The following is an 8,433-nucleotide window of genomic DNA, read 5'->3' as shown; positions in this document are numbered from 1 at the left end:
AACTGCAGTTGTGGTGGTCCCCATAATGCACAAACAATGCCATCTCCTTCAATTGATTGACGACTAACAAACGAGATAATCGATCACTCAAGAACGATAATGTCAATATTGAGGGAGTGAACAGAACAACACACAACCGCACCCAGATTTACAATTGAATCCATCAACGAGGGAGTCTAACATAATAATAACACAATAAAAACACAGCCACACCCAAATTTACATTCGACGCAAAACACAGAAAAACACATAATAATATTTTCTACCATACCGAATTCCACACACTCTCATACTAATCTATGTACAGATCTATGTACAGATGAACAAATATCACATATATTCCATTTCCCTCACGGGAGCGGGAGGCTCAGATAAACATTATACTATATTAGAAAAATAGAAGAGAGAGGGAAGAGTGATTTCATACCATACAAAGTTGCACTTTTATACTTTTATTGTGATCATAATAGTTACAAATATACCGAACATAAAAAACTAACATCGATACATTACAACTTATACATAGGAAACAACACCTAGCCTAACCCCTCATAACTAATAAAAAACTAATAAAAACAACTGCATCGGACATAAAAACAACTACATAGGAGATAAAAGCATTACTAGTAAGCTATCAAATTATAAATTATGACCCTGATCTTACATAACATAGAAACATTACCAGTAAGCTATCTAATTATAAGTTCTGACTGTGATCTCACTCATTCGCATATTTCTTAGACCCTAACCAGTTAGAAAACATACAATGAATAGCAAGAAGACATATGTTGACATTGGCACTATCAACTAAGTTCGTGGTAACGCCAAACAAATAAGTACAAGAATCTAAAATGTGGGTTCCATAATTTTTATTTAGCTTTCCATTTTTTTATTTAATTTCCAAGTTTTAAAATTTTTGGAAGTTTGGTTTCCAAATATCATAAGTTAAAATATTTTTAAAATGATGAATGAATTATAACATGATGAATAGATCATTCTTTCGTATAACATAAAAAGCTATTCAAAATTGTGGAGGGTTTTTCAAAGGGGTTTACCAGTCCTCCTCAAGCTACGCCCTGCTAAACAGATAACTAGTTCATAAACCTTCATGTGTGTTTGCAATTGCATCTTTCTTTAATTGTGATGTGTTAAACTCCTTAAAGCAACATCTCTTATTCTTGATCTTGGTTTCCTTTCTCTATCCCAACGGACCGAGGACTTGCATCCTTCTTTTATCCATGAGGACCGTCTGGTGTCCTCCATTCCTCTACTTGCCATTGCCTTGTTGTATTCCATAGCTAGAACATCCGAGAGCATCATAGCTCTTCTCTGCAACTTAAATTGCATTCGCTGGTTGTAGTTAATGCAGTGCAAGAATGCTTACACCAACCTAAACACAACTTGACAGTGAAAAATATATCCAAACAATTGCAATTAATATTTAACTGTTCGATACCTTATAAGATTCCAAACAACCAACAACATGTGTATATATGCTTTAACGTGAAATAATGTTTTAAGAGAAAAGCTGGAAGGCAATTTAAAAGAGCCTATTGAATGAAACTCTCAACGCACCCATAGTGGAACTACTCACTGATCTCATTCTATTGTGACTGTAATCATAACCCTATTATAACCCAATAAAATTCAAAGTTGCTATCGAATTTAATGAGTCCTGGTACAACGAATTCCTGCATAGGGTTTCAATTAGTTTGTAGGAAACGTATGCAGGTCATTCAAGTAGAATACCCCACTTCTCTCTGGTTTATAGGAATATTGGCTTGGCTTACTAACAATGCTTTTTTCTTATGGGGCAATGGAGTGGTGGGTACAATGGGATGTTTTTCTCAGACGAAAAAAACAGAACTAGATTTTATTAAAGCAGAAAAAACCCAGTTACATATGTATTCTGTCATTTTTTTGCACTTCTAAATCAAACATAAAGTCAAGTCTTTGTGTTTTGAAGTAACAACTTTCCAGCCTTTGTATCTAAATAAAAGCCATCATTCTGTCATATTCTAGTTTTAATTTTTAATTCGATCCATTTTATGAACCCCGCTTCAAGTGCATAATATACATATTCTAGTTTTAATTTTTAATTCGATCCATAATTTGGTTTTAATTTTTGATTCGATCCATTTTTCAAGAGTGCATAAAATACACATTTGGATCATCCTTGAGTTTCTCTATCTTATTGTGTTTTCTTGAGAACTTGAAGTGGCTAGTACCATATAAAATAAAGTTTCTAAAAAGTCCATCAAGCCTGCTAAAGAGGATAGGAGTTAGACATTTAGATCATCTTTGAGTTTGTCTATTTTATTGTGTTTTCTTGAGAACTTGAAGTGGCTAATACCATTTGATTGAGGGACAATTTTACTTATATAAACATGTGATCACGGGACAATTTTACTTATATAAACATGTAACATTCTTACGGTTATTAATATAAGTAAATTGGTCGTTCGGGTAAAACAATGGGGCAAGGATGCGTTGCCAATCTTGGATAGTGAGTCGAGTAAGTTAATTATTATTTTTTGAAAAAAAAGCTGTTATTATTATTTTTTTGACATGAAATTCATAAACAAACTATTATTTGACCATTTTTAGTTAATATTTTTGTATAAAAATTGTGATTTTGACATGTTAATTCTAGCAAAAAATTATCAAAACGTTTAGTTTTTTTGTTATATTTATGTTAAAAATGGTTATTTTTTATGTCCATTGTTAAAAAATGTTGTTTTTTAGAAACAATTATTTCATGTGGATTGAAAAATTAATTAAGGATGTCTAAATATGTAGATTATCTAAAATTCAAACTATCGACTTTCTAATTTAAAAACGCAAAACAATAAAAACCCCACTAAAAAAAAAAAAATTAAGATAGAGAACAAGAAAATATGAATACAATGACGACTTCAAAAACTATCAAATTTAGAAAATATTTTTTTACATTTCATACACTAGGTCTTTTAAAAAAATGGATATTCAAAAAATAGGTCTTTTAAAAAAAGGGTGTGATGCAGAATACTCACTTTTTAAAATCAGGATGAAAATCACTACCATTCACTACCATTCTAAAACTTAACGCACATGAAAAAAATTAAAGTTCCAAAAACCATGTTCTAAAAAAAACATGTGTATTCTGCATCAACACTTTTGAAAATCGGGTCATTTTTTTGCCACCTCTACAAAACGGGTAACAGTATCAGTTCCCGTTTCAAAGTTTACATTGTTTAATAGAAAAGTAATTTAAAAGTGGTTTTTACCTCTCATTTTACCATTTCATTTGAACTTTGGTTTGTTGGAGCTTTGGAGGTGCTTTCCCCCTTGATTTTCACTAGTTGATTCCGGGAGATTATGTGGACGATTCATGGTGTTGTCTAGACCAGGTAAGAGCTAAACCTGAGCTCTTCAGTTTCATTCTTTCCTTTTTGAATTTTGAGCATGTTTTCTGGTTTTTCTGAGCCTCTAGGGTTTGAAAAACTCGCCCTACCTCCATCGCACCTTTCCTATATCGAAAGGTGCGATGCATGCTGGCTTGGCCATTGGCCAGTCAGCATGCATCCCACCCAGTACACTACTGGGGGTGCGATGGGCGCAAGGAGGTAAACTTGTGCACAGTTTTTGATTGAAATTTTTGCCTGTTTTTCAACAAATCAGGATCCTGACTCTTCTCTTGTTTGTTTTTAGAGATTCATTGGAGAAAAATGCCTATTACATGGCAAGAACGTAAGTATGAAGAAGAGGACATGCTTACTTTACATGATCCGGTTACGGTAAATGCACTGCGGAACTGTGGCCTGTTCAAGTTTTTCCGCATCTCTAGCATGAGGCAACAAATCAACTTGTTGTAATATTTTCTCAATGCATGGGATCCTACCAACCAGATGTTCCAGATTAGGGGCAAATCCATCCCCTTAACTGTCGTGGACATCTATTTTTTGACCGGCTTATCGAGGTGTGGTGCCCCTATCTCATATCAGGTTCAGCCCGTGGGGGTGAATCTGTGAGAGACTACATTCGTCAGTATTGCAGAGAGGGATCTCAGCCGAGTAAGGATGGCAAGATCAACATCCGAGATGTCACTGACAGGTCCTTGAGGACCATTCTGTTTACTTTTTCTAGACTGGCTGGTAGTGTGGCTCTTCATGTGCCCAACAGGTCTTATATGCAGTATGCCTTGGAATTCCTTGAACCAAAGGTGTTCAACTGGTGTGATGCAGTACTCTCTGTGATGAAAGAACAACTAACCAAGGTGAAAAATGGAAGATTGAAGAACTTTGGATATGGTTCTATTTTTACCGCTTTTGCCTTGGAAAAGATCCCGCTGATGCAGCCGCAGTATGTTTCACTTAGGTTACCTCCACCGACTGAGCCACAGATGCAGAGATGGGTCGACCTTATGTCTAAACATGTTGGTCAGTCCTAGGTTTCCTTTTCTAATACCTTCTTCTAGTGGTTCAACTGTCAGGAGATGGTTTTTTTCGAGTATCCATATGCTGGTATGGATTTCTGGGGTGATCCGGATTTGGTACTGCCAGCTGGCGAGCAGTGGGGTGTCATCGGTAAATTCTCTGACCATATCTTTGTTTATCATTTCTTTTATAATGTTCTTGTGCTTTCTTCTATCAGGACTAATCAAAACTCATCTACTCATGCAAATGTTGGACCAGTTCGGCTAGCAGTACGCCTGAGAGTGCCAGTTGCCACTCCAGCAGGAGAGGCTGTGGGAAGGGCTATCCTTCGCGACCTTGATGTGTCCGAGACTCTTTCAGCATTGCAGGATCAGATCGAAGGCCTCACTCTTGGTATTCTGGACGTGAGGACTGACGAGCTACCTCTGAGGTTGTAGCGACATACTACCAGCGTGTCGAGTCGATGGACTAGGCTTTTACGCCTGATTGCACAGGCGGTGACTTGTTATCACCAGCATCATTAGACTAGGGTGCCCCCTAGCGTTTTGAGTTTTGGGTCATCTGACCAATTTTTGTCTTGGTTACAGAACATTATGTGTAAACCATAAATAGTTATATATATATTTTTTATTTCCGGAGCTTTATTTTGGTTAAGTTACATGATCCTGATGCAAATGCTAATGAAATGCTTCTTTTTATAAATGTTGCAAATGTCTATCTAACACATAATTTGCCAATGAATCTGTTAATGTGTTTAAGTTTCTGGAAATATGCTGATATTGAATAAAATCAAATTGCCTTTCCAAAATATTGACCCTTAGAAGCATGCGATAGATAGCTGGATTTCGGACGGAGTAGATACCAGTGAGTTGTAGTATGACAAGTTGTGAGTCTAGCCTAACAACAAGTCAATGTATGCCATGTGTGATGGCATCAGAGAAGAGTTCTATCAATGCGCTATATTCAGCAATGTTATTTGTTGATCGACCAATACATACCCCTTTGAAACTTACTAACTCGCCGCTCGGATCAAAAATGGCCTAGGCTGCAGAAGATAGGTTCCGCGAACTACGACTCACTCCGTCGGCATATCCAACAAAAGATTCCAATAGGTTCAACATCTGAAACAAATGTAAAAAGTGGATTACTTGACCAAAACCATTACCCTTAGCGAAAACAAAAATGTAACAAAAGAATAGGGGTTACTACACTGAATCATGCGTAGTAACGCTTAAGGTACAACCCGTTACAGAGTTGCGCCAGTGGAATCCCATCATAATCCACTAACTCGTAGGCTCCTTTTCCTAATACACGTTTAACGATATAGGGGCCCATCCATAAAGACTTGAATTTACCTGCTCCCAATTTATCGGATTCCTGGTGGTAAAGTAGGACCAAGTCACCTTCTGAGAAGACACGGGGTTTGACATTCTTGTCAAACTGCACCTTGACTTGTTTCTTATGGGCTTCATTAGCCAAAGTGGCATCACGATGGGTTTCATCCAATTGGATTAGTTCCAAGAAACGAGCCTCCTCTTCTGAAGTTCCGGGGAGAAGGTCGACTCTGAGTTTGAGGGATGAGATTTCACACTGAACTGGTAAGATCGCTTCTAGGCCATACACCAGTTGAAAGGGTGTAAACCCATTTGGATTCCTTACCGACATTCAGTATGCCCACAAGGCTGAGTACAGGATCAAGTGCCAACTCCTTTTGTGGACTCCAATCATCCTTTGCAACATCCGCTTCAGGACTTTGTTGATTGCTTCAACTTGTCCATTGGCATGCGAGTAATATGGAGTAGAGGTGTCGTGAGACAACCCTAATTTGGCAGCCAATTCAACCATCATGTGATTACGAAAATGCGATCCATGATCTGTGACTATGGCCTGTGGAACGCCGAATCTAGCGACTACATGATTGAAAAATAAAAGGGCAGCTGTTTCGCCAGTGTTGTTTAATGTAGGCATCACCTCGGCCCATTTGGTAAAATAGTCTACCGCGACTATGATATACCCATGCCCCCCGGTCGAGGTGGGGTTACATGTCATAAAATCAATGCCCCATTTGGCAAATGGCCCAACAGCAACTATTGGCTGTAGGGGTGTGGGCGGTCTTCTGGTTTTGCTATCGAAAATTTGACATGCATGGCAACTTCTAACTACGGTTATGCAATCTTTGAACATTGTTGGCCAGAAGTATCCTGCTCGTAATTTTTTTTGCACTGTAGCGTAACCAAATTGATTCCCCCCACACGCGCCTGAATGGAAATCATTCAGGACTTTTTCAGCCTCCTCATGGGTGGGGCACCTCCTCAGAATTGTATCGACACTGCGACGGTAGAGCGTATCACCGACGATCATGTAGTCTTTTGATTGGTATCGAATACGTTTTTGTTCTAAGCGATAGGTATTAGACCTATATTTTTGGGTTTGGAGATAGATGATTATATCTCCATATCACGTATTTCTTGAAGATATCAGAAACAAAGATTCATCCACGATGGTTTCTTCGGATGTTTCATCGTTGGACGACGATGGGAGATCGCATAGTAATTCCGCGAAAACCAGGGATTTCTTCGATTTGGATTTTACAAATTCCAGATCAAACTCTTGAAGAATTGCTATCCATTTTGAATATTTGCCCCCCAGCAACTGTTGCGACAATATATGTCATGGGGTTGCAATCTGACAAAATGGTAGTTTTTTGAAAGAGGACATAGTGTCGAAATCTCTGTATCGCTTGAACAGCTGCGAGAGCCAGCTTTTCAATGTAGGAATACTTGCTTTCTGTATCATTTAAGTTTCTACTCAAATAATATATGGGATGTTCAATTCCGTTGTCTTCTTGAACTAAAACCATTGCGATGTGTGTATCCGCTGCAACCAGATACAGGTTAAAGTATTTTTGATAATCAAGAGCATACATTAATGATGCTTTCATTAGTGATTCTTTTAAAGCATCAAAGGAAGCTTGCACGACCTGATCCCAGACGAAGGGTACTTCTTTTTTCAATAGACGCGTATAACCTTTAGCAAGTTCGGCATAATTTGGAATGAACCTCCTCAGAAATTTTTCTTTCCCTTGGAGTTTCTGAATCTGAAGCAAATTTGAAGGTGGAGGCAAATTTATGATTGCATGAACCTTACATGGGTCAAGACGGATCCCGTCCTTCGAGACTACAAAACCAAGCAAATGACTAGAACTGACACAGAACACACATTTGTGTGGATTGAGTCATATCTTGTAGTGTCGGCAACGTAGAAATATCGCTCTCAAATGCTGTGGATGATCGGTCCGCTTTCGCTAATGAGCCGGAAGGTCATCAAGATATGGTTGAACGATGTTTTTGATGTCATGGAAGGCATAATTCATTGCCCTCTGAAATGTTTCCCCTGCGTTCTTTAAACCAAAGGGTAACTTGCGATATGCAAATGTGCCCCACGGACAAATAAATGCAGTCTTTGACTGGTCCTGTGGGCAGATATTTATTTGATTATACCCGGAGAATCCATCCATAAATGAAAAGATTTCACATCCGGCGCATTCATCAATTATCTGGTCAATAAAGGGTGTAGGGTAGTTGTCTTTTGGACAAGCTTGATTTACATCCCTATAATCGACGCACACTCTAATCGTTCCTTGTTTTTCATTACAGGAACAATGTCTGATACCCAATCGGTTAGAGGAACCGGGTAAATAAAACCAGCATGGAGAAGTTTTTCTACTTCTGCCTTGATGGCAGCGGCTTTCTTGGGGTGCTCCTTCCATAGCCGTTGTCGTACTGGTTTGACATCTGGATACATCTTTATTTCATGTTCAACTATACTCGAGCCAATGCCTGGAATTTCATCATATGACCAAGAAAATACATCTCTGAATTCACGAAAAAGAGCGTTATATATTTCCAGTTCTGAAGGAGAACAACATTTGCCAACATAAATATTCTCTACAACATTTGTTTTGGTCGAGATATTTATGGCGATAGTCTCTTCAATATTGGACAAGTTTCGCTCGGAA

This window comes from Pinus tabuliformis, chromosome 1_1 (assembly GCF_031772625.1).
Source record: "Pinus tabuliformis cultivar Carrire ecotype Pingquan chromosome 1_1, CPIR1, whole genome shotgun sequence".
Lineage (NCBI taxonomy): Eukaryota > Viridiplantae > Streptophyta > Pinopsida > Pinales > Pinaceae > Pinus > Pinus tabuliformis.
The sequence above is the reverse complement of the archived record's forward strand: the minus strand, read 5'-3'. Positions refer to the sequence as shown.